The 27,834-nt window shown below is 48.9% G+C and overlaps 1 long non-coding RNA gene across 2 annotated transcripts; it reads right to left on the reverse strand.

Annotated features, from left to right (window-relative positions):
• LOC125453825 (uncharacterized) lies at positions 1 to 26,459 on the reverse strand. Of its 2 annotated transcripts, none has more exons than XR_007247860.2 (4): positions 26,365 to 26,459; positions 19,078 to 19,264; positions 17,906 to 17,986; positions 1 to 2,088 (listed from the first exon to the last, which is right to left on the reverse strand). It is a non-coding gene; the product is annotated as an uncharacterized LOC125453825 (long non-coding RNA). The 2 variants fall into 2 exon arrangements; XR_007247861.2 differs by lacking the exon at positions 26,365 to 26,459 and adding an exon at positions 23,013 to 23,125.
• Between the last annotated feature and the right edge of the window lie 1,375 nt (positions 26,460 to 27,834).

Consider the following 27,834-nt stretch of genomic DNA (forward strand, 5'->3'; position numbering starts at 1 on the left):
TGTGCAAATATCTGCCAGAAACAGTGACAAGCCCCACCTCTCAGCTGGGCTGATGGGCTTCTTTCGGTAGAATACAATTGCACGTTTTGTGGAGATCCTTACAGCTAATTGTAACCTTCCCTTCGCCCTCCATTCAGGGGAAGTCTTATGGACAGATTTGTTAACAGAGTGCTTTCTGGGAAAGATACCATTGCTCATCCATAATTGCTCCATTAAGAGTCAGCTACATTGCTGTGGGTCTGGAGTCACACGTAGGCCAAACCAGGTAAGGACAGCCAATATCCTTCGCTGAGGGATATTAGGGGACCAGCCTGAGTTATTAACAAAAAATTAATGATTGTTTCATGGTTAATAGACTCGCTGTCAATTCCAACTACATTCATCGAAGTCACATCCCATCAGTTATCATAGTGGGATTCAAACCAGGCCATAGCTTGGGCCTCCTGGACTGCGAGTCTTAGTGATGTCCCCACTACACCATCATCTTTCGTTTAGCTTGATTTTTCTTTCCTCCTTTATTCCAATTCCCTTCTCCATCCAGTAAGACTCTCCCAGTGTTATCCGTTGAGAAGGTTGGTAATCATAGTATTGCTGTCTGTGGTTGTCCTTCCATGGCCAGCATTGAATGATGGAGGTCCTGTGTTCATCACAAGAACTGGTAGCACCCTTGCAATTCCAATCTCTGGCATTTCTGAGGGTTGATATGTCTTTAATTGTCCTGTTCAACATTGACACATGTCTGGGGGAGATGGGATTTGAACCCAGACTCCCTGGCCCGGAGACAGCAGTCGACACCACTGCTACACCACATGAGTCCTATCCCTGAGGGTATACTGTCCCCAACTGGCAGGGATAGTCATGTAACTGCGCTCCCTCCCTGAAGTAAAATGAGGGTGGGATGGGGGTTCCTGGTAGATGATGGTGGGCTGTGGGGATGTTGGAGGATAGGGCAGTAGGAAATGTTCTTATTCATCCCCCTGTTATGGACGAGTAAATGGGCTGAATGGCCTACTCCTTATGTCTTACGTTATTTAAAAGGGAGTCAGATTTGCCATAGGATCCCCAAGCTCTGGAATTCTGTCATCACACCTCTGAGCCTCTCTAACTCACTGTCCCAATTGAATACTCATAAACCTGAGAGGTTTCCCCAGACCTTCGGTGAGCTGGCCTCTCTGATTGGTTGTACAACTGTGTTGGTGCAAAATCATTAGCTGTGTGTTGCTGATTTGTGACACTACATTATGGACACAAGGTCCTGGGGATTGCTGCCGAACAAAGAGAACTCGGGGTGCATGTTCATAGTTCATTGAAAGTAGAGTGGCATGTAGATAGGGTAGTGAAGAAGGTGTTTGGTCTGTTTGTCTTTACTGGTCTGTGCATTGGGAGTTGAGATGTCATGCTGCAGCTGTACAGGGCATTGGCTTGGCCACTTTTGGAATACTGTTTTCAGTTCCGGTCTCCCTGCTATAGGAAAGATGTCATAAAACTCGAAAGGGTGCAGAAAAGATTTACAAGGATGTTGATGGGGTTGGAGGGTTTGAGCTATAGGGAGAAGGTGAATAGGCTGGGGCTATTTTCCCTGGAGCGTCAGAGGCCGAGGGGTGACCTTATAGAGGTTTATAACATCATGAGGTGCGTGGATAGGGTGAATAGTCAAGGTCTTTTCCCCAGGGTTGGGGAGTCTAGAACTAGAGGCCATGGGTTTAAGGTGATAGAGGAAAGAATTAAAAGGGACCTAAAGCATAACATTTTCAAACAGAGGGTGATACATGTATAGAATGAGCTGCCAGAGGAAGTGGTGGAGGGCTGGTACAATTATTTTAAAAGGGCACATGAAGGGATATGGGCCCAACGGTGGCAAACGGGACAAGATTAATTTGGGATATCCGGTCGGCATGGACGAGTTGGACCAAAGGGTCTGTTTCCATGCAGTACAACTCCATGACTCCCTACGTCAAACGTACCACTTACTGACTGTGACCATGACAACACTTTCTGTACTTGAAGCTGAGGTGGCCCTCCCCTAGGCCAGGTGGTGGTGCTATAAAAATAGAGAACGCTGCAGAAATCCAACAGGTCTGGCAGCATCTGTGGAGAAAGAAACAGGATCCAGTTTGAAGCCAGTATGAGGGGCTTGACAATGCTGGATTTAATGCAGTTGACAGTGTTGGGAAGAGGAGTGTTGTTAGAGGAGTGAATGGGATGGATGGTGAGGGTGCCCAGAGCTAAAGACAAAGGGAGTGCTAATGGTGATAAAGGAGTGATAGAGATGTGGAAATCCTTGCACCACCCTAACTCCCCCATTTCTGCCCTCAACCCTTTCCCTGTCCCCAGAACACTGAGAGGCTGACCCTCCACACCCACCACCACACCACTGCTTCCACACCACATGCAAAAGATCACCATTTTGACCACTTCCAACAGAATGCCACCACTTTTCGCCTTCCCCTCCACCATCAGCATCCTGCAGGGACTGTTCCCTCCGTGACATCCCGTTCCACTCCTCCATCGCTGCGAATGCTTCCTCACTCACCAGACCCCGGCACCTCTCCTCACAATTCCAGCCTGTGTAAATCTGCGCATTCACCTCCTTACTGCCCAAGCCCCTGAACCCAGCTTCCAGATGAAGCAGCATTTCACTTGGTTGTCTTTCGATCCAGTGTGCTGCACTTGCTGCTCACAGTGTGATCTCCTTTATGGTTGGCGAAACCAAATACAATTTGGGTGGCTGTTTTGAGGAACATCTCTGTTTTGTCGACAGGAATGAACTTGACCTTCCAGTTGCCTGCCATTTCAACAGGACATCTTGCTCCCAGGCTAATGTTTCCATCCTTGACCTGCTACGATAAAGCTCAATGCGTGCTGGAACAACAACACCTCAGTCCCCACTCCGGCCTTGAGGTCTCCGTACTGAATTCCACAACTTCACAGCATGACTCAGAGGCCATTCAGCCCATCAAGCCTGTACCAGCCCTCTGAACAGCGTCCTGTCCAGGCCTATCCCTGTATAACCCTGCATTTGCCAAGGACAACCCACTTAACCTGCGCATCTTTGGGACTGTCGGAGGAAACCCACGCAGACATGGGGAGAATGTGCAAACAGTCGCCTGAAGGTGGGATCGAACCCAGGCCTCTGGCACCGTGAGGCAGCAGTGCTGACCACTGAGCCAACCCACCATCATCATCTCCTTTGCGTTTTATTAGCTTTATTGTCAGCAAAGGAGACCCATTTTCTCCATCCCACACCTGTCATTTACTCCTATTTTACATCTCTATCACTCCTTGATCACCATTAACATGCCCCTTGTCTTTTGCTCTGGGCACCCTCACATTCTGCTCCACTCACCTCCTCTCTCAACAATGTGAAAACACACCATTTTTCAGCCCCTTTCAACTCTGAAGAAACACTAACTCCATTTCTCTCTCCCCAATACCTCCAGACCTGCCCAGTTTCTCGAGCACTTTCTGTTTTTATTTTGGATCGCCAGCAGCCGCAGTATTTTGTTTTGTTTGAGGGGAGGTGATGGCCTAGTGGTGTTATCACTGGGCTGTTATTCCAGAGATCCAGATAATGTCCTAGGTTTGAATCCCGCCGCGGCAGATGGTGGAATTTGAATTCAAGAAATATCTGGAATTAGGAGTCAAATGATGACTGTGAATCTATTGCTGATTGTTGGAAAAACCAATCTGGTTCACTAATGTCCTTTAGGGAAGGAAACTGCCATCCTTACCTGGTCTGGCCTACATGTGACGCCAGACCCACAGCAATGTGGTTGACTCTTCACTGCGCTCTGGGCAATTAGGGATGGGCAATAAATGTTACCTATCCAGTGATACCCTCATCCCGTGAATGAATAAAGGAAAAAAGGAATTAAGCGATGGAGATGGTGCTGTGACCTGTGATTGTTCACCTGTCTCAGGTCAGTTAATACTGCGAACAACAGGCTATCTGATCTGTCAGATCACAATTACACCACGCTCAGAGTGAAATAAGGTAATCTGAGGGCCTAAGACTTGCACTGCTCCGGCCATTTCGGTAGCCTGAGGACATCCAAAATGGCGTCCAATAGACAGGGCTAAGCGATTCCCATGAATAATGGATCAGATTCAAGCTCTGTAGTCCTGCCACACCCAGCCATGCTGGTGGACAATTAACTAACCCATTGGAGGCTCCACAAATATCCCCATCTTCAACAACGCGGGAGCCCAGCATGTCCACACCGATAAAAACCAAAAGAACTGCGAATGCTGTCACAGATATAGCAGGAACTGCAGATGCTGGAGAATCTGAGATAACAAGGTATAGAGCTGGATGAACACAGCAGGCCAAGCAGCGTCACGCTCCTGTGATGCTGCTTGGCCTGCTGCGTTCATCCAGCTCTACTCCTTGTTATCTGTGGATGCTGTAAATTGGGAGCAAGAACAAAGTTGCTGGAAAAGCTCAGCAGCTCTGACAGCATCTGCGGAGGAGAAAACAGGGTCAAAGTTTCGGGTCCGGTGATCCTTCCTCAGAATTGATGGTGGCTGGGAAAATGTCAGTTTATGTACAGAAAATAGGGAGGTGGGTGGGGTAGGGAGTAGATGTTAGGATAGAGCCCAAAGAGAGAGAAAGACAGTTGGACAGATGAAGGAGTTGCTAACGATCAGGCTGAGAGGGTCAATAGTTGGTAATGGGGACTGTTAGTGACTAACAACAGGGGATATGTAGTGGCCGGCTATGTGGTAACAAGGCCTCGTGTGTGGGGTGGGGGACTGGGACGTGGGAGAGTTTCGGCCCTAAAATTATTGCACTCAATATTGAGTCCAGAGGGCTGCAGGGTCCCCAAGTGGAAAGTGAGGGTCATACCAATGATAGGGTTGAAGCATTCGCTACAGAAATGCTGACAGGACGATTTTTCTAAGGTCCATGGCATTCCCTAACTTTGCCCAATTCAATTCACTCCACGCGATATCGCGAAACAATTGAAGGCCCTGGGCGCTGCAAAGGCTATGGGGGCCCTGGCAATGTTCCAACGATAGCACCAAAGACTTGTGCTCCAGTACTTGCCGCTCCCCAAGCCAAGCTCTTCCAGCACAGTTACAGCACAGGCATCTTCCCGACAATATGGAAAATTATCCAGACATGCCCCGTACACAAAACAAAATGCAGGAAAAATCCAACCTGGCCAATTCGCACCCCATCAGTCCATACCTGATCACCAGTGAAATGATGGAAGGTGTTATTGACAGTGCTATCAAGTGTCATATGCCTAGGTACAGTGAATGGGCAACGTTTAGCAGATATAACGTAATGTGGATAACCACTTTGGTAGCAAAATCAGGATGGCAAATAACGCAGTGTGGAGCTGGAGGGACACAGCGGGCCAGGCAGCGTCAGAGGAGCAGGAAAGCTAACATTTCAGGTCGGGACCCATCTTCAGAAATCAAGGCAGATTACTGCGTTTGTTGATAGATTGGGAAAGAGCGAGGTGCGACAGGATCCGGGTATCCTTCTACACCGGTCACAGAAAATAAACACTCAGCTGCAGCAGCTGGCGAAGAAGGCAAATGGTGTGTTGGCCATCATAGCGAGAGGTTTCAAGGATAGGAGCCGAGTTGCCTTGCTGCAATTATATACTGCCATGGGGTGGCACAGTGGCTCAGTGGTTAGCACTGCAGCCTCACAGCGCCAAGGACCCGGGTTCGATTCCCGCCTCAGGCGACTGTCTGTGTGGAGTTTGCACATTCTCCCCTTGTCTGTGTGGGTTTCCTCCGTATGCTCCGGTTTCCTCCCACAGTCCAAAGATGTGCTGGCTAGGTGGATTGGACATGCTAAATTGCCGTAGTGTTCAGGGTTATGGGGGGATGGGCCTGGATGGGATGCTTCAAAGGGCGGTGTGGACTTGTTGGGCCGAAGGGCCTGTTTCCACGCTGTAGGGAATCTAATCTTTGGTGAGGAGGCTATGCCTGTAGTATTGTGTGCAGCTTTGGTCTCCTTATCTGAGGAAGCATGTTCTGGCTATGCAGGGAGTTCAACGAAGATTTACCAGACTGATTCCTGGGATGGCAAGACTGACGTACGAAGAGAAACTGGGTCGGCTAGGATTGTACTCATTGGAGTTTAGAAGCGTGAGTGGCAATCTCATTGGAAACCCATAAAAATTCCAACAGGATGTGGGTGAAAGTGAGGAACAGAGGTAAAAAGCTTGATGAAGAGTATTTAGTGGCTAACAGAGGAAAAATGAAGGGGCACAGATTTAAGGTTTTGTGGAAGAGGTGAAGGGAGAGATGTGAGGAAATGATCATAGGGTTTCAAAAGAAAATTTCTTGGGCACATGATCCAGACAAATCCAAAGCAATGTAGTCCAGGAAGAAAAGTATCTGGTTTGCTTTTAAGAGAACTAGTGTGGAGTTGATGGGTGAATGGGCAACTTCCGTGTTGTCACTTCTTTAAGCGCCTAGATATTTGTTGATACATCCACCAATGATGAAATGATGCAAGTTGAGGACGTAATTGGAAGAAAGTAGAGATTGGAGGGTTGTAGGATGTTCCAGATGGGAGAGATTGATGAGAGAAATTGGATCACAAGGATGAAACTTATGCAATGCAGACACAATTAGAATCAGAACCAATGCAGATGTATAATTGTACCGATTCCGAGTACAGCAGTGCTATGATCTTGAGTTGAAAATGTGTTGAGACAATCATAGACAGGGAAAGATAGTCTGTCTCACTGTGCAAGACATGATATCACCAGTATCCAATCGGGAACCCACAGTTCTTTGCTTGTTCAGATACAATGGTTGTACAGACTGAGGTAATTGCCTGTCAGAATTCCTATCCCATAAAATCATTATTCAATCCTTTACAACCACACTTCACATGCTTCCTCAGTGACCAAGCTAACGCACACAGCCTTTCTGCAGATTAAAGGAATACAGGAACAAGAGGAGGCCATTCAGCCCCCTCAAGCCTATTCTAATATTCAACAAGATCAGGGCTGATAATGCCATATTCCTGTCTTTGCTCTGTATCCCTTAAAAGCATGCCTTACAGAATTCAATAAGAATTGAGCATTACGTTAAATTCTATGCCTGTTCCAACATCTGTCAAACTTTGCGCGTGGACATGTTTCTTAATGAAAGGTTTGACTCTAATTTTTTTGACTAAGTTGCACTGGTCCCCAGTGTCTCCCTATATACTTTACCACTTCCCTCTCCTATCCTGAAATCAAATTACTCCTTAATGTTTTAAATTCCAGAGAACCTCTTTTTGTAACTTAAGCCCTGCAGTCAGGCATAGTTTCTGCAAATCTATACCGCACTCCCTCCACTTCCCCGGCCCCTGCACTCCAGGTCTGGTCCAAGCAGATGCTTAAATGAAACAAATTACTTTACTCAGTGAGGGGAACCACCGAAATAATTGTCTAGCAAATGCAACTCAAATGGAGAGCCATATAACCTGGAGGTTTTGGCAGACTGCCTGCATCTGATATTCAAAAGAAATACTTGCATTTCTGTAGCGCCTTCCTCAACTTCAGGGCATCCCCAAGAGTGCTTTACAGCTGGCAGAGTGGGTTTTCAAAGCGTAGGCATTGTTGCCAGGCAGGAGAGAATGGCAGCTAATTAGCATATGGAGAAATCCCGAAAACGGCACTGAGATATGGCCGGGCATTATGTTCTTGTGATTTGGGCTGAGGGAGGAATATTGGCTGAGACAGCAGTGGAGAGCTCTCCTAATCCACTGTCAAATAGTGCCACAGGATTGTCCAGATCCCATCTGACAAGGGGTTCAAAGGGCAAAGCTTCCAGCGCGGCTACTTCGCTCTCCGGGCTCGGGAGTAGGGATTTGAACTCTTCAACTTGCTGACTCAGAGGTGAGGGCTCTGCCAAATGAGAGACGGCTTAATTATCCAACAATTTCCACTTTCCGTCGATAATAGCATTTTCCAACGTTGTCCCTCTGTCGGTATGACATCAGCTTCCTGTGGACAATGTCCCCTCGAGTGTTAAACACACAGAAAGCCCTGTCTTCTGCACTGTGCCTTCCCAAAACCGCTGGCTGCCTCCAGTGTTAGAGTGGTAACTGTCATTCAGCGCAAAACCTGTATTTGTTTGTGATAATTGCTTCCAGCTTCGCCTGAGGTTCTGTAAACATTGAGCAGGAACATCCTATACTCAAGAGAAGGCTCCATGATAGGCCCTGTCTGCTGGAATGCACTGATAACTATTTCATTGAAACATAAACTAGACACTGGATTCATTTTGAGAGGAATGGGATTGAAAAGGAGAGAGGGCATGTGAGCCTTGGATGCTGTGTGCTGTTTCGAGTTCTTCCATTGTAAGAAAAGCACTAGAGAAGGATCAATTAACTGTTTATGAGAACAGCTCCTGAACTGAGTGGCTATTCCGATCAGAATTCAGTGAACAATTTAGCGTAAGAAAGGGAAGATTGGGGGTTGACTTGTTCAAAGTTATTAAGAATGTGGATTCAGTAGGGTAAACGTGGAGATGTTTCCATTTGTGACAGAGATGCCAGAGGCCGGAAATATAAGACACTCATTTGAAAACAAAAATCTATCAGGGAGTTCATGAGAAGCCTTGCATACCCAGTGGGCAGTGAGCATCTGGAACCCTCAACCTCGCAGATTTGTCTTTATGTGTTCATTCATCAGGATGTGGGTGTCTCTGGGCAGGCCAGCTTTTAGGGTGGCTCAGTGGTTAGCACACAGAACGTGTTCTGAGGAAGGGTCACTGCACCTGAAACGTTAACTCTGTTGTCTCCTCCATAGATGCTGCCAGGCCAGCTGAGCTTTTCCAGCAACTTTGTTTTTGTTCCTGGTTTACAGCATCTGCAGCTTTTTTTGGTTTTTGTGGAGGAGTGGACAATCCTGACAAGGGAGAGGAGGGGGAAAACTTGTGTCTGTTGGTGGCGTCTGGCTGCAGCTGGCAGAAATGGCAGCTTGCAATCCTTAGGACGTGTATTGCTGTGGGGAACGGTAAGTGAGGGTGAGGAGTGGGGGCCCTATCGCTGTTGCGGGAGGGAAGAGAAGGGTGGGGGCAGAAGTGAGGGAGATGGGTCAGGGACCTGTCGACAATGGTGGGTGGGGAGGGGGGGTGGTTGTTGAAGTCCTCGGTTGAGGAAGAAGATGGACATTACCGAGGCCCCCTTGTCGAAGTTGGCCTCATCAGAACTGATGTGACGGAGTCAGGAGGAACTGGGAGAATGGCATAGAGTCTTTACAGGAAGCAGGGTGTGAGGACGTACAGTACAGGTAACTGTGGGAGTCGGTGGCTTTATCGGGGATATATTAGTGGCCAGCCTATCCCCAGAAATGGACACAGAGATGTCAAGAAAGGGAAGCAGGGAGTCAGAGGTGGACCAGGTGAAGGTGATAGAGGGGTGGAAACTGAAGGGAAATTGATCAACTTTTCCAATTCCAAATGAAAGAGGGAAGCAGCACCAATGATGTCACCAGAGAAAGAATTCCAGGTGGAGACCTGGGGTAGGACTGAAACAAGGAGTATAGGAATACACCAATAGCTTCAGATGAGATAGAAATGTGAGAAGTCTCATGGAAAGAGTGAGCACAACATAAATCTGAGGGGCTGAATGGCGTGGGTGTTTCTGTGCTGTAGTGCAATACCCTATTACATTCCTCTACATTTTACCAACTTCTATCTTGTGTCCTATAGTCTACAGGGTCTGACAAGATTGTAGTAATACTACTGAAGACTTGTTCTCCAGAACAACTCATCACTACCTCCTCAAAAGGCAACTAGGAATGTGGGACAGGCAGCAAAGCCCACATTCCACGAGTGAATGAAAACATTCTGCACTCCTAGCCAAGCCATTGTAGTGCAGCGATAGCACTGTCGCAGACCGTACAATGTGGAAAATTTCTCAGGTATGTCCTGTACACAAAGAGCAGGACAAACCCAACCTGGCCAAACACGATGCCATCTGTCTACTCTCAATCATCAGTAAAGTGATGGAAGATGTCATCAACAGCGCGACCAAGCAGCCTCTGCTCAGTAATAACCTGCTCAGTGACGCCCAGTTTGGTTGTGCCAGGGCCACTCAGCTCCTGACCTCACTACAGCCTTAGTTCAAACAGGGACAAAAGAGCTCAATTCCCGAGGTGAGGTGAGAGTGACAGCCCTCGAGCTCATGGCCACTTTTGACTGAGAATGACATCAAGGACCCCTAACAAAAGTGGAATGAATGAGTTTCAGGGGTTAAATCTCTGCTGGTTGGAGTCATACCTGGCACATAGGAAGATGGTTGTGGTTGTTGGAAGTCAGTTATCTCAGCTCCAGGACATCTGGACAGAAATTCCTCAGGGTGGTGTCCTAGGTCCAACCACCTTCAGCTGCTTCATCAATGACCTTCCCTCCACCATAAGGCCAGAAATGGGGATGTTTGCTGATTATTGCACAGTGTTCAGCACCATTCGTGACTCCTCAGACACAGAAGCAGCCCATGTTTACATGCAACAAGATCTGGACAATATCCAGGCTTGGGCTGGCAACTGGCATTCGCCCCACACAAATGCCAGGCTATGACCATCACCAATAAGAGACAATCTAACTGTTGCCCTTTCATATTCAATGATGTTACCATCACTGAATCCCCCACTATCAACATCTTGGGATTTATCATTGATCAAAAACTCAACTGGAACCAGCACATCACCTGGCTGCAAGGCCATGTCAGAATAATGCAATGAGCAACTCACCTCCTGACTCCCCAAAGCCTGTCCACCATCTACAAGGCACAAGTCAGAAATGAGATTCAAAACTCCCCACTTGCCTGGATGAGCCTGGTTCCAACAACACTCAAGAAGCTTGACAAGGACAAGGATCCAGGACGAAGCAGCCCATTTGATTGGCACCACAAGCACAAGAATCCACTCCCTCCACCACTGACGCTCAGTAGCAGCAATGTGTACTATCTACAAGATGCACTGCAGAAATTCACCAAACACCCTCAGGTAACACCTTCCAAACCCACGACCACTTCCATCTAGAAAGACAAAGGTAGCAGATACATGGGAACACCACCACCTGCAGGACCACTCACAATTCTGACTTGGAAATATATCATTGTTCCTTCAGTATCACTGGGTCAAAATCCTGGAATTCTCTCCCTAAGGGCGTTGTGGGTCTACCGACAACACAGGAACAGCAGTGGTTGAAGAAGGCAGCTCACCAACACCAGGGCAACTAGGCTGGCCCACAAGGTGACGCACATGTCCCAGAAGTGAATAAAAAATCCCTGTGAATTTGTTAAAATTATTTCCAGTGCAGTGTTGCACTATGTGCCAACATTTCAGAGATAGCAAGAACTACAGATGCTGCAGTCAGAGATAACATAGTGTGGAGGTGGATGAACACAGCAGGCCTGGCAGCACCAGAGGAGCAGGAAAGTTGACGTTTTGGGTCTGAAGAAGGGACCTGACCCGAAACGCCAACTTTCCTGCTCCTCTGATGTCACCTCGGCCTGCTGTGTTCCTCCATCTCCACACTGTGTTATCTCTGCCAACACTGCATAGAAGTTTGTGTCCATAATTTAGGGGTGTTGTGTTAAGCATCAGTGACAGATATCAGAGATAACAAAGTGTAGAAGGGTCTAGGCTCGAAACGTCAGCCTTCCTGCTCCTCTGGTGCTGCTTGGCCTGTTGTGTTCATCCGACTCTACACCTTATTATCTCAGATTCTCCAGCAACTGCAGTTCCTACTATCTCGGCAAATGATATCACATCAGTTAAACTGGTTGGACCAGCTTTCTCCAACAGAAGCCTGAAGGTGATCTTTATGAGCAACAAGTTAAATTGTGAAGTCCTGTGACATACTGAGGCATTTTAAGTGTGCTCATAGATTGTTGCTCTTCCCCTCAACCAGGAGTTCAAAGAGCTTTTAAAGAGGGCCAAGAGAACATTCTTCAGGCCAACAAGTATGGAGGGTAGTATGCTACAACAACAAACTGGCATTTACACAGCGCCATTAATGCAGTCAAATGTCCTTTGCTTCACAGGAACAAAACTAAGTCAAGTTAACTGCTGAGCCTGTGTGTGGATCTATTGTAGAACACATGAGAGTAAAGATTGTTTGAGGTGTTTGGAAGTGTTTTAGGGTAGGGGAGAAAAGGTGGGGAGGTTCAGGGAGAGAATTAACCAGGAGGTGAAAGGCACAGCCGTTATTTGTGAAGGAATGACAAACACAATTCTACTTTCCCGTCACCACTGCTTGAGCTCCTTCAAACCCCAGGGAATATCCCATTAATATCAAAGCATTGCTTCAAAACTTTACTCTGAAATGTTCTCCTTTAGAAAGGCAAGACATCTGAGTGCCTTCCCAAAATGCCACAGTTGGATTCCTACCCACTGCCAGCGCTGTTACTGCCCTTGCGATGGTCACTTGGCATTTTGGAACGAGTCTGGCATTGAATAAGTACAAAGATGCATCATAGCGCAGCCAGTCTGCTGAGCATTATCTATTTATCCAAGGTGTGTGAGTGTTCTAACTGAGAATCAGTTTGTCTCAGAGGGATTGCCCCTCTCATTTGTGAGGTGAGAGCTTATAGTAATGGGTTTAAAGTGCTTCAAAGTGCTGAACACACATAACCTAGGACCAGGCTCCTGTAAGTTCAAATTCCACCACTTCCCGCAACAAATAAAATCTCTACATTCCTCCAAATCTGACCTCTTGTGCATTTCACCCTCATCTTTACACTGGCTGGTGTGTCCTCAGAGCTTTGAGATGTGGAGTTCTGTCATAAAACCTTTTCACCTCTGTCAACTTCAAACTACCCAACCCACCCCCCCTCACCCCAACCCCCATCCCCACACCCACCCCTACCAACCCCACCATCCGTACCCCCACCCCCACCCTCATCCTGCCAAGATGCTATTCGCTTGATAATAAAATGTGAGGCTGGATGAACACAGCAGGCCAAGCAGCATCTCAGGAGCACAAAAGCTGACGTTTCGGGCCTAGACCCTTCATCAGAGAGGGGGATGGGGAGAGGGAGCTGGAATAAATAGGGAGAGAGGGGGAGGCGGACCGAAGATGGAGAGTAAAGAAGATAGGTGGAGAGAGTATAGGTGGGGAGGTAGGGAGGGGATAGGTCAGTCCAGGGAAGACGGACAGGTCAAGGAGGTGGGATGAGGTTAGTAGGTAGCTGGGGGTGCGGCTTGGTGTGGGAGGAAGGGATGGGTGAGAGGAAGAACCGGTTAGGGAGGCAGAGACAGGTTGGACTGGTTTTGGGATGCAGTGGGTGGGGGGGAAGAGCTGGGCTGGTTGTGTGGTGCGGTGGGGGGAGGGGACGAACTAGGCTGGTTTAGGGATGCAGTAGGGGAAGGGGAGATTTTGAAACTGGTGAAGTCCACATTGATACCATATGGCTGCAGGGTACCCAGGCGGAATATGAGTTGCTGTTCCTGCAACCTTCGGGTGGCATCATTGTGGCAGTGCAGGAGGCCCATGATGGACATGTCATCTAGAGAATGGGAGGGGGAGTGGAAATGGTTTGCGACTGGGAGGTGCAGTTGTTTGTTGCGAACTGAGCGGAGGTGTTCTGCAAAGCGGTCTCCAAGCCTCCGCTTGGTTTCCCCAATGTAGAGGAAGCCGCACCGGGTACAATGGATGCAGTATACCACATTGGCAGATGTGCAGGTGAACCTCTGCTTAATGTGGAATGTCATCTTGGGGCCTGGGATAGGGGTGAGGGAGGAGGTGTGGGGGCAAGTGTAGCATTTCCTGCGGTTGCAGGGGAAGGTGCCGGGTGTGGTGGGGTTGGAGGGCAGTGTGGAGCGAACAAGGGAGTCACGGAGAGAGTGGTCTCTCCGGAAAGCAGACAGGGGAGGGGATGGAAAAATGTCTTGGGTGGTGGGGTCGGATTGTAAATGGCGGAAGTGTCGGAGGATGATGCGTTGTATCCGGAGGTTGGTAGGGTGGTGTGTGAGAACGAGGGGAATCCTCTTAGGGCGGTTGTGGCGGGGGCAGGGTGTGAGGGATGTGTTGCGGGAAATACGGGAGGCGCGGTCAAGGGCGTTCTCGATCACTGTGGGGGGAAAGTTGCGGTCCTTAAAGAACTTGGACATCTGGGATGTGCGGGAGTGAAATGTCTTATCGTGGGAGCAGATACGGCGGAGGCGGAGGAATTGGGAATAGGGGATGGAATTTTTGCAGGAGGGTGGGTGGGAGGAGGTGTATTCTAGGTAGCTGTGTGAGTCGGTGGGCTTGAAATGGACATCAGTTACAAGCTGGTTGCCTGAGATGGAGACTGAGAGGTCCAGGAAGGTGAGGGATGTGCTGGAGATGGCTCAGGTGAACTGAAGGTTGGGCTGGAAACGCCCTTGACCGCGTCTCCCGTATTTCCCGCAACGCCCTTGACCGCGTCTCCCGTATTTCCCGCAACGCCCTTGACCGCGTCTCCCGTATTTCCCGCAACACATCCCACATACCCCGCCCCCGCCACAACCACCCTAAGAGGATCCCCCTCGTTCTCACACACCACCCTACCAACCTCCGGATACAACGCATCATCCTCCGACACTTCCGCCATTTACAATCCGACCCCACCACCCAAGACATTTTTCCATCCCCTCCCCTGTCTGCTTTCCGGAGAGACCACTCTCTCTGTGACTCCCTTGTTCGCTCCACACTGCCCTCCAACCCCACCACACCCGGCACCTTCCCCTGCAACCGCAGGAAATGCTACACCTGTCCCCACACCTCCTCCCTCACCCCCATCCCAGGCCCCAAGATGACATTCCACATTAAGCAGAGGTTCACCTGCACATCTGCCAATGTGGTATACTGCATCCATTGTACCCGGTGCGGCTTCCTCTACATTGGGGAAACCAAGCGGAGGCTTGGAGACCGCTTTGCAGAACACCTCCGCTCAGTTCGCAACAAACAACTGCACCTCCCAGTCGCAAACCATTTCCACTCCCCCTCCCATTCTCTTGATGACATGTCCATCATGGGCCTCCTGCACTGCCACAATGATGCCACCCGAAAGTTGCAGGAACAGCAACTCATATTCCGCCTGGGTACCCTGCAGCCATATGGTATCAATGTGGACTTCACTAGTTTCAAAATCTCCCCTTCCCCTACTGCATCCCTAAACCAGCCTAGTTTGTCCCCTCCCCCCACTGCACCACACAACCAGCCCAGCTCTTCCCCCCCACCCACTGCATCCCAAAACTAGTCCAACCTGTCTCTGCCTCCCTAACCGGTTCTTCCTCTCACCCATCCCTTCCTCCCACACCAAGCCGCACCCCCATCTACCTACTAACCTCATCCCACCTCCTTGACCTGTCCGTCTTCCCTGGACTGACCTATCCCCTCCCTACCTCCCCACCTATACTCTCTCCACCTATCTTCTTTACTCTCCATCTTCGGTCTGCCTCCCCCTCTCTCCCTATATATTCCAGCTCCCTCTCCCCATCCCCCTCTCTGATGAAGGGTCTAGGCCCGAAACGTCAGCTTTTGTGCTCCTGAGATGCTGCTTGGCCTGCTGTGTTCATCCAGCCTCACATTTTATTATCTTGGAATTCTCCAGCATCTGCAGTTCCCATTATCTCTGATGCTATTCGCTTGCCCTGGTATCTCCTTATGATGCCTAGAGTCTGAAGCCCTCCCGTGTGGCATGTTGGCAAGGAATTAGCCAATTAGTCCCATTCTTCCTGTTTGCTCCCCATTGTCCCACAGGATTTTCCATTTGATGGTTTATCCAGTTCCCTTGTGACTTGTCGAGTCCGCTTTCACCATCCTTTCAGGCTGTGCAAAACAGTGTAAGCAGGAAAAGAAATCCCCTTCATCTACCACTGGAATCCGATTTTGTTTTGCTAATTATTGCTGAACTGTGTTTGCTGCTCACTCCCTAAAGCACTAGAAATGTTTTCTCTCTATCGAGTCTATCAAAGCCCTCATAGTTTGGACCTGCGCTGTTAAATCTCTCCTTAATTCTCCCTACAGCAAGGAGACCTTTTGTATTGGATAGATTCACTGTTCTCAACCCACCTTACAGTCTAAGATGCCCAGTGAGGAAGGAATCTTAGGGAGAAGATAGACTCAATCCTGACGAACAGTGCGCAGGGTTCATTATATATCACTCAATAGTTAGTTACATTATGTCTGACATACTCGATGGTGTCTTCTGAGACATCAGGCTTAAATTAACAGTGAGTGAAAGATTGCTACACACCATGGGTAACAGCACGTTACAGATTGGTTAACTCCTCCTGGGGACAGTCCTTCATATCCTGAGCTTACCTCATGACGTCAGTTAACACTTTAGGTACTAACTTCCTTATACTACATTTCCACACAAGCTTTTTCTTTACTGGTTATTAAATTATTTACACAGTTATTTCCAATCAGTAGGTTTACATTACCCCACTTTTCCCCAGGCCTCTAACTTTATAAATGACTCACAACTTGGTCAGCTTGGAGAGAAAATGTTCAGGTACAATTCATTACTCTGCTGGAAATCTGATAGGTCCTTGACTTCGCAAACACCTTTGACAGGGGACACATTCTGACATTGGTTTTGCTGTTGAAAGCTTGCTTCTCTTGGAAGATTTAGGTGGCACGGTGACTCAGTGGTTAGCGCTGCTGCCACACAGCACCAGGGACCTGGGTTCAATTCCACGTTCAGGCAACTGTCTGTGTGGAGTTTGCACATTCTCTCCGTGACTGCTTAAGTTTCCTCCGGGTACTCCAGTTTCCTCCAAAAGTCCAAAGACCTGCAGGTTAGGTGGATTGGCCATGCTAAATTGCCCCATAGTGCCCAAGTTAGGTGAATGAACCATGGGAAATGTAAGGTCACATGAATGGAAGGGGGGGTGCTTTTTATTGGAGAACAATGTGGACTGGAATGGCATGATTCCCACACTGTCAGAATTCTAAGATATATTTCAGAGAGAAGCAATCTTTCACCTTTTAACTTCATAACAAGGTAGACAAGCATGTGAGATAACAAGATGTAGAACTGGATGAACACAGCAGGCCTAGCAGCATCAGAGGAGCAGGAAGGCTGACGTTTCTGAAGAGGGGTCTAGGCCCGAAACGTCATCCTTCCTGCTCCTCTGATGCTGCTTGGCCTGCTGTGTTCATCCAGTTCTACACCTTATTATCTCAGATTCTCCAGCATCTGCAGTTCCTCCTATCCCTGAGACGAGCATGTGACCCTTCTATTCTCACATAATTTGGAAAACATCGACCTTTCATTACAGCAACTCTGACTGTAATGCTTTGGTACAGCTTCCTGATTTGACTGTGTCAGGAGCACCTCCTGTGTCAAGGATGTCTGATGGTCTGATTTTGAAGATTTGTCTGCAGTTGGAAGACAGTTGAATATTCCCTACAGTGTGGAAGCAGGCCATTCTTGCCATCAAGTCCACACCGACCCTCCAAAGACCATTCCACCCAGATGCTCCCCACAGCCCAGTCCCTGTGACCCTGCACTTCCCATCGCTAATCCACCTAACCTGCATAGCCCTGTATACCAGCGGACAATTTAGCACGGCTAATCCACCTAGCCTGTACATCTTTGGACTGTGGGAGGAAACCCACGCAGACACAGGGAGAATGTGCAAACTCCACACAGACAGTCACCTGAAGCTGGAATCGAACCTGGGACCCTGGCGCTGTGAACTACTGAGCATTGTGCTGCCAATAATTCCTCCAAACCAGAGAACTGAGTAGTATCTTCTGACCTCTCTGTCAGAAAGAGTAGCTGTAACTCTCACCTACAACAGGAAAAGCCATCAAATCTCCAAATACACAACCGAAAACTCTCATGCCTGCCGCGACTGCACTAAATCACCCCTGCACTCTCTCCAAAGACTGTTTCTAAAGTATATTCTCAGTACGTGCACGAAGCTACATGCAAGGTAGAAAAGTCTATATTTACCTATGTTGCAAGCCTATTGCAGATTGTTTTTGTTGGCCGCCAGATTTGTAGAGCACACAGATTTGCTCAGTGTTTGAACACCTATTAAAAAAAAAGAAAACCAAAACTAAACAGGAAAAGTAAAAGGTAGACATTGGGGGGAAAAATGAAGGTGCAGCTCAAGCTGCCTTGCGGTGGTTCTTGAGAATACACCAGTGGTTGTTGTAACAAGATCTTGGCGAAGACGCCTCTACGGTCTTTGTAGCATTTGACTCAAGAAGACCAGCGGCATTTTGCATTCAGCAGGTTTTGTTGAACTTGGGAGAAACGTCTCTTTCACCTGGCACACCATGGGCAAACTCCTAAGCATTTGGAGGCCCTTTCCCGGGGAGGGGGAATAGATACACTTTGGAGATGGTCTCAGACAAGAATTAGACCTGAACCGAATCAAACAACGAGGCACAAAAATGGGAGGTCACGCTGCAGCTGTACAGGACATTAATTAGGGCACTTTTGGAATGCTGCGTTCAGTTCTGGTCTGCCTGCTGTGGGATGGAAAAGGTTCAGAAAAGATTTACGAGGATGTTGATGGGGTTGGAGGGTTTGAGCTACAGGGGAGAGGCTGAAAAGGCTGGGGCTATTTTCCCTGGAGCTTCGGAGGCTGAGGGGGTGACCTTATAGAGTTTATAAAATCACGAGGGGCATGGATAGGGTGAATAACCAAGGTCTCTTGCCTGGGCTAACGGTGTTACCGACTGGAGGGAGTAGGTTTAAGGTGAGAGGGGAAAGATGTAAAGGAGACCTGAAGGGCAACGCAGGGGGTGATGCATGTATGGAATGAGCTGCCAGAGGTGGATGTAGATACAATTACAACATTTAAAAGGCATCTGGATGGGTACATGGGTAGAGGGATATGAGCCAAATGCTGGCAAATGGGATGAGACCAGTTTAGGATATCTAGTCAGCATGGACAAGTTGGACCGAAGGGTCTGTTTCCATGCATCTTGTGTGACTCTGAAAGGTATGAAAAACAAAAAGAAGGCCAAGCCGGGGGGGGGGGGGGGGAGTGGTGGGGTGCGGTGTGCGGTGGTGCTCCATCATGCATAAAACAAACTCGGGATAAAACAAAGACTTGTATTTATATAGCACCTGTCATGACCACAGGATGCCTAGCACACTTTACACAAAAGTACCTTTGGAATGCAGTCTCGGACTGTAATGTGCGGAATGCAGCAGCCAACGTATTCACGAGCAACCTCCCGCAGAAAGGGAAATGGAAGCACGAAGATGTAATGTGCGTTTAGCGAGGTGATACTGGCATGGCTGTCAGATTCACCCGACTTTGTCTTTAATTGGAGCCACAGAATCTTTTACGTCCACCTGAGGGGGCAAACACAGGCTTTAATTTAACTTCTCAGTGAAAGGAAACATGCCCTGGAGCGACAGCGTCGATTTCTGCGCTCAGGCCCCTGAGCGGGGCTTGAACAGACAGCCAGCCGCTGAACCCCAGTTGGACGTTAGTGAACAAGAGGCAGGGCTTTTGTAGGAAAGATGTTACTGAGCTGGAGAGAGTTCAGAAGAGATTCACCAGGACGTTGCCTGGAATGAAGGGTTTGAGTTATAAAGAGAGGCTGGACTGGGTGCAACTTTTTATCACTAGAGAGTAGGAGGTTGAAAAGTGACATTACTGAGGTTTATAAAATCATGAGGGGTATAGATAAGGTGAATAGCGGGTGTCTTTCCCCTAGTGTGGGGGATTTCAAGATCAGGGGACATATTTTTAAGGAGAAAGATTTAAAAATGACATGATGGCCAATTTTCTACAGAGAGTGGTTCGTGTGTGGGATGAATTTCCAGAGGAAGTGGTGGATGCGGGTAAAGTTATAACTTTTAAAGACATTTGGATTAGTACATGAACGAGAAATGTTTGGAGAGACATGGGTACAGGAGCAGGCAGGTGGGACGGGTTTAGTTTGGGATTATGTTCAACATGGACTGGTTGGACCGAAGGGTCTGATTCTGTGCTGTACAACACGATGACTGAAATATGAGCGCATTAATATTCTTTTACCCGTTTCTATACAACAGGAAGTGGGTTGGGGTGGTGCGGGAATAAGGGAGAGAATGAGGAGGAGGAGGAAGGCAATGGTGTCATGAAGTATGGAGAGAGGGAGAGGGAGGAGAGTGGAAAGAGGGAGCGAGTTAGGGATTTGGGTTGATATTCGATTGGGGCAAAGAAGGCGAGGCTAAGGATAAAGCGAGAGTGAAGCCAATTGGCTGGATGTGACAGGCACGTTTCCAAAAGGTCTGTTTGAGGACCTTAGCTATTATTTTATGCCAATGGCATGGATGGTGGGATGGACAGGTGCATATTGAAGCTCACAGCTGATACGAAGATATGAAACCATGAGACACCAGGAACAAAGTCAGGCCATTCAGCCCATCGAGCCTCAATGAGATCATGGCTGATCTGAGAACCCTCAACACCACTTGCAGGCCTTTTCCCTATAAGCCTTGACTCCCTCACTGATTAAAAATCTGCCTCAGACTCGAATCTACTTAATGACCCATTCTCGACAAGCCTCTTCAATGAAGAATTGCACAGATTCACTACCCTCTGAGAGAAAAAAATCCCCCTCAATTCTGTCTTAAAGGTACCCCTTATTCTGAGAGGACACCCTCTGGCCCTTGACTCTCCCACGAGGGGAAACAACCCCCATCCACTCCCACCCTGTCCTCTAAGAATGTTACGTGCATCAGTAAGATCGCCTCTCATTCTTCTAAATCCCGATGAGTTCAAGCCCAACTTCCTCAATGGCTCCTCAGGAAACTGCCCACCTGTGCTTGGGATCAGGGAAGCACAGTCAGGACTGTGGGCTGGCAGCAGGAAGTTAAAGAGGAATAAGAACCAGCGGAGCGAATCGGCACAGCAGGGGTTTAACGTCGGGGATTGTGAGAATCCACTTTGGAAATCTGTCCTTCATCGTGGGAGACGGCGAACTGAAGAGGAGCCAAGAAACGCAGGCTGATTGCATACACAAAGCACTCAAAACAAAATCAGTGCTTGATTCAGCTGAAAAAGAAAATCCTCAAAAAAAATCTGACGGACCATTGGCTTTTATCTCGATGGTGCTGAAATTCTAAATTGAGAAAGTGATGGTTCAGTGGAGCAGAGCCTTGGCCAGACTGCACCAGTGGTATGGTAAGAGGGAAACACACACTGGCATTTCCGACATTTAACCAGCAACCTCTACCCTGTCTGAGGCTGAACCAGACTGCTCAACAACTTTTGCACCATATTCGATACTGAGGTATGCTCCTAACTACATATCCACCCTTCACTGAGGTCTCCCTGTTTCTACCGCTACCTGACTCTAGCCCTATCTCCACGGTTGCTGCCAAACCCCCCCGCGCATACCTTTCTCCCTCTTCTAGACCCACCGATGTGCATCCTGATGAGCCCTTCCACCATCTGCAAACCCAAAAAAACCCAGGTGTCAATGTCCTGACCCACACTGAGGTCCCGCTCGTTCACCTGTCACCCTTGTGCCTCCAAGCTATTTGGGCTCCCCGTTAAATAACGTCTCACTTTTAATACTCTTGTCCCTGTTTGCAGGACCCCCCGGTAGCCTCGTTCTTCTGTGAACTCCAGGCCTGCGGTCTTCCTGAGGTACCTGTGACGCTCTTCACTTTACTTCCCCAGCATCCCGGGGTCCTTGCTTCACCTACTGAGGCCCCTAGGTCTGACGTTCCCTTCTTAAACCTTTCCAGCTCTCCAACTCTCTCTCTCTAGTGTTTTATGGGATTCCTTGAAGTTGGCCTCCTTGACCAAGCCACATGGTGGCTCAGTGGTTAGCACAGCTGCCACACGGCACCAGGAACCCAGGTTCAATTCCCACCCTCGCACATTCTCCCCGTGTCTGTGGGGGTTCCCCCCCTGGTTCTCCGGTTTCCTCCCATAGTCCAAAGGTGTGGCAGGTTAGAGGTAGGTTGGCCCAAAGAGTCCAGGGATGTGGATTAGCCGTGGAAAATGCAGGGATAGGACTGAATAGTTTGGGATGCTCCTTGGAGTGTCGCTGTAGACTCAATGGGCCAAATGGCGTGCTCCCACACTGTAGGGGTTCTATGATCTGTGACTCCGATTGTCTATCGGCTTGCCTGTCTCAATCCCAAAGTTTGCTTACCGATGCTGTCGGGCGTTCCACGAAGGCGGGTGCTACATAAATGCAAATCGTGGTTTTTTTTAAATCCAGGGCCATTGCCGTGACGTGCGTGCCGTCGATTTCAGCAGGATGGTGGAAATCACGAAGATTACCAAAAAAAACGTTAAGGACACGCGGCAGTGGAAGATTGGGCCCTTTGTGTTTTGAAGGGACGGGGGCCCTTCACCCCCACCCCCCGGGCATTCCTGGCCCTTTCGAAACAGTGAAACAGTAAAAAAAAATCAGGTCGCGCAGCCATTCTCAGGGCGCCACCTGCGGCGCCCACAGAGGACACCTTGGCTTTTAGAAGCACCTCGTTAGTGGCAGAGTGCTTCGGAAGAGGCGCTACGCAAATGCACCACGGCCTCTTTTGCCCCCGTTGACGTCAGGATCCCTGCCCGCTGCTTGCCGGTGGCAGCAAGATACCCCAAGGCCATAAGTGAGGAGGGGGAAGGCGGGTTTAAAAATCCACTGAAGATGGCGACAAGGAGAGATTTGATTTTCTCTCAGAGGGTTGTGAGTCCCTGGAATTGGCTTCCACCGGAACACGGTTGGGGTAGGACAATTGACATACTTTGGAGGCAGTGGGAGTTGTGTTCTTGACTAACGTGGAGAGAGTGGACCAGGGTTAGGCGGCAATGTAGAGTTGAGACCACAAGCCAATCAGCCGTGATCCCCCCCACTGAATGGCAGGAGCAGTCCAGATGGGCCGAATGGCCTGCTCCTAATGTGCCTGCTGCCCCGCGCCAATTACCACTGAGCTGTGCTGTTCACTTGCAGGCAAACAGCGAGCTGTTTGGTACTCGGTTCACAGAATGCAAAGAGACTGTTGGGCCGATCAAGTCCACGCCGACCCTCCGAAGCGCATCCCACCCAGTCCCACTTGTCGCTGTGACCCTGCGTTTCCCACGGTCAATCCACCTAACCTGCGTGTCTTTGTGGCTGCGGGAGGAAACCGGAGCACCCGGAGGAAACCTGCGCAGACACGGGAGAACGTGCAAACTCCACACAGACAGTCGCCCGAGGGTGGAATTGAGCCCTGGCGCCGTGAGGAGGCGGCGCCAACCACTGAGCCACTGTGCCATCCCATTGCGGGCTCCTCAACCCCATCAAAGGGGCAACTATCAGCAGGGAAGGGCAGCAGGGCAATTGTTGGTGATCGCGGTTTGGGATGGCCCAATAAATAGCACCGGGTGATAATCTGCTATCTCTTTCTGTGCAGCTCAAAACAGGATTCCTGGCCTACTGCATTAACATGCAGATACCAAAGTTCAGCTCATGGCATTTGTCAACAAAACTGTGCTTGCATAACACTGCTGCATCATTGTGCGCCTTGGAACTAACTGCTCTCGTCTAGACTGTGAATTCACTCAAGGCATCCTCTGAAGGGTGTCTAAGGTAGAGCCGGCCAAGTCAAGCAATCTGTCGTAAAACCAAAGCCTCTCCTCAGCCAAGGTCTGGCTTGGAACAATGTGTTGGTTACCTCGACACGGCCAAGTTAAAGTTTTCGCAAGTCTCTGTGACCTTTACTGGTCTCCAAAAATCCACAACTAACCTAAACATTAGAGTAAAGACGGGAGCTAAAAATAAGGCCGGTTCAGCATGTTTGCACATGTCGAAAGGCTGCCCCGGCTTTGAGATGTTGCCCCCGCAGCTGCAGACATGGCCCTGTGGCTGCGGGCTGCCCACACCCTGAGGGCCATTTCAATGCTGCGTTCAGTGGCGCCATCACGAGTGGAGGCCATAACTCATAGGGGAGCAGAGGTAGGCCATTCAGCCCATCAGGATTGCTCTGCTCCCGCTGCTGGGAATACCCCCATTCTCATTCGGATATCTAGAGCCCCACGTTTTCCAATGGTCACTGCACACGGCGGGGAGTGGGGACCTTAGCTGACATTTCCAGATTCGGCCAGACCGTCTTCGAGCTGAGGTGTGGTGATTTGGCACAGAGCAGGGATCTACTTTGAGACTTTGTGGATATGGCAGGGAGGCAACGGCCTAGTGCTGGAACGTTAATACAGAGACCCAGGTATCGTTCCTGTTGCAGAGCGGGGGTGCGGTGGGGGGACTAGGTTTGAATCCTGCCATGGTAGATAGTGGAATTTGAATTCAAGAAAAATCTGGAACTAATAGTCTAATGACGACAGTGAATCCATTGCCGATTGTTGGGGAAAAACCCATAGAACATAAAACATAGAAAAGTACAGCGCAGAACAGGCCCTTCGGCTCATGATGTTGTGCTGTGGAATAATCCTAATCCAAAAATAAAATAACCTAACCTACATTCCCCTCAATTCACAGCTGTTCATGTGCATAGCAGTCGCTTAAATGTCACTAATGACTCCGCTTCCACGACTACCACTGGCAAACTATTCCATGTGCTCCCAACTCTCTGGTTCACTTAATGTCCTTTAGGGAAGGAAACTGCCATCCTTACCTGCTCTGGTCTACATGTGACTCCAGACCCACAGCAAAGTGGTTGACTCCTAAATGCCCCTCTAGGCAACTAGGGATGGACAATAAACACTGGGCTGGTTGGCAATGCTGTCATTCAATGAATAACATAATGATTGACCAGCAGAAACTCACCTCCGTTCAGTTAAAGCATCCCTCATCTATCAGAGCAATTCTAGTCCCTACGTCCCTTTAGAGAAATGCCCATGCTGGTCAATGTCGCAGCGTTATGCTTGGAATAGAGGCAATATTCAAGACCCATTTAATTGAAGCTATGGTCCCAGTGCAGCATTGCCAAAGGTACTGCCTCTCACAGGAGGCATTGAACTAAAGCCTTTCCTTCCCCCTCCAATGTGAATCATCTCATGGTACTACTGTGGTCAATTTTCCTCAGTGCCATAGTCAAGATTTATCTCTCAACTGACATCAGAAAAGACAAGTCACTATCACACTAGGCTTTCTGAGTGCAGATTTGTTGCTGCCTTTCCTGCCTTACACTTCCAGAATTCCTCGCTGGCTGTTTGGGATGCTCTGGGGTCGGGATAGGTGCTATATAAACTAGGATCACAAAATACCCACAACGCGAAAAGAAGTGATTCAACCCACCGAACCTGCAGCAGCCCTCTGTAAAGTATCCCACCCAGACCCATAACCCTGTATCTCCCATGGCTAATCCACTGGTCTGCACATCCCTGGATACTATGGGCCATTTCATCAAGTCATACAGTGGTCCTATAGACCCTTTGGTCCAACCAGTCCATGCCAAACATGTTCCCAAACTAAACTAGTCCCATCTGCCTGCTCCTGGCCAATATCCCTCCAAACCTTTCACATGCAAGTATTTATCTAACTCTACCTACATCCACCAATTCCTCAGGAAGTTCATTCCATAAGCGAACCGCCCTCTGTGTAAAAAAATTCACCCCCATGGCTGTTTAAAAGTCTTTCTCCTCTCACTTTGAAAGTGTGCCCCCTAGTCCTGGAATCCCCCACCCTAGGGAAAAGACACCTACCATTAACCCTATCTATACCCCTCATGATTTTATAAACCTCAATAAGGTCACATCTCAACCTCCTAGGCTCCAGTGAAGAAAAGTCCCAGCCTGTCCAGCCTTTCTTTATAACTCATACCCGGCAACATCCTGGTAAATCTCATCTGAACCCTCTCTAACTTGGTAATATCCTTCCTGGAACAGGGTGACCAGAGCTGGACACAGTATTCCAAAAGAGGCCTCACCAATATCCTGTATAACCTCAACATGACACCCCAATTCCGATACTCAAAGGACTGAGCAATGAAGGCAAGTGTGCTAAGCGCCTTATTAACCATCCTGTCTATACGTGACACAAATTTCAAAGAATTATGTACTTGCACCCCTAGGTCCCTCTGTTCTACAACACCACCCAAGGCCCTACCACTAATTTAGCACGGCCAATCCACCTAAACCGCGCATCTTCAGAGGGTGGGAGGAAATCGGAGCATCCGCACGGACACGGAGAACGTGCAAACTCCGCACGGGCGCTTGCCCACATTCGGAGTCGAACCGGCTCCCTGGCGCTGTGATCACTGAGCCGCCCGTGCTGAGAGCGAGATGTCGTAAAATGTGGGAGTGTTGTTGGAGAGACCCAGCACAGAACCCCGCCTAAGACAGAACCAAATGAGACGACCTTCGGTCTTGCGGTTGTTTTTTTGATTCCCCACCAACTGTAGCAAAACAAGGGTCTCAGTGAATGCACAAACTCGGCCCCTGCTGCCTGTTTGTGTGTGTGTGTGTGAGAGAGAGAGATGCACATGTATTCTCGGAGTGAAGGGCCAAAGCTTACTTTTCCACAACTGGCGTCCACGTTACACGTCTGATGTTGGGGTTGTTGAGGCAGGCCTTTCTAAGCTTGGTGCCCACCAGATGCTTGGTGCCCACCAGATGATTGGTGCCCACGTAGAGTGCCTCCTAGTGGTGGGTCCATCCGGACAGCGAGGTGACTTGACAAGTCAAGGGCGAGGCCTGGTCAGAAGTCGGAGGTAAGCCTGATCTGAATCGATCCAGATGACCGAAGGATCTCCATGGACACGGCAGAGAGGCGGAGTCGAGAATGAGGGGTCGTGACCTTACCATTGGTGTCAGGTCATTTGGAAAGGGACGTCTTCTCTCGAAAGGATCATGAAAGCAAGCTGGAATTTGGCTCACCCCATCCCTGGCAGCCATCCAAAAAACAAAAGAACCATTAAAGCTGTGAGGGAAATTGGAAATGTCAAAACTGAGGCCGATTGTTGTCAGACGAATCGGCCCAAGGAAATGACACGGGTAAATAAACTCAAGACACGGAATGATCTGGGACTGTTCCTGTTCCAACTCCACAAGGCAAATGTTGAACCTTTGCTGTTTCGATGCAATCTTTGTTCTCCATTATGGTGAGTAGGGGCATTTCTGGTTTTGTTCTGTATGAGTTTGTATATGGGGTCCAATTCTATGCGTTTGTTGATTGCATTGTGCGTGGACCCCTTATACAATACCAAATGGATGAAAACCAGAAATGACAGCACTCACCATAATGGACCGGACAGTATAAATCCCAAGCGGAGTAGAATAACATCAATTCATCGGAGGCCCCACTGATGATGTGACCTAGCATGGTGACGAAACATCTGAATGAGAACAAGCCAGCTCGGTGAGCAAGTCAACAATCTCATCCACAACCCGAGCTACAGATGTTTGCCCAAACTTTAAGTATCGAGCTGCTTCTGGTTTTGGGCCTTTGTGCTATTCTGTCCAAAGGCGATTGCAGCTTCGAAGGATAAGTCGTGCTTAATCCCACCAGTAGGTCTGTCAGCCTGTGATGCGCCGATACTGTATGGAGCAAGCATTCCCCATAGTGATGGCAAGTGTAGCACTGGCAGTGAAATTGCTTGTGTCCTGGCTCTCCAGCTCGAGAAACCTCTGGGCTGACCCCCAGAGCCATTATTCCTGAGGTGGCCTTCCGTGCTACCCCACTTCAGCGAACTCACTGTCCCGTTCACTGTGCTCCAACAGGGACGGTGTAATTGGGCTATAAATCCATCAGTTTGCGGTTTCCCCGAGAGTTCTGAAATATTTAAGTATTTCAGGCATGAGGAGGGTTCAGTGTGCAACAAAACCGATGCATATACTGTAAGGCGACATGCTTGAAGGTTATTGTTTGACCTCAAGGTTTCACAAGAAGCGCAAATAAAAATGCATGAGATGCTTCGGCTGTCAGATGCTTAAACATTCCAGCCGGGAATTTCCGAGGTTTTAGCTGGGTAAAAGCGGCTTGCAA

This window comes from Stegostoma tigrinum, chromosome 7, assembly GCF_030684315.1.
Source record: "Stegostoma tigrinum isolate sSteTig4 chromosome 7, sSteTig4.hap1, whole genome shotgun sequence".
Lineage (NCBI taxonomy): Eukaryota > Metazoa > Chordata > Chondrichthyes > Orectolobiformes > Stegostomatidae > Stegostoma > Stegostoma tigrinum.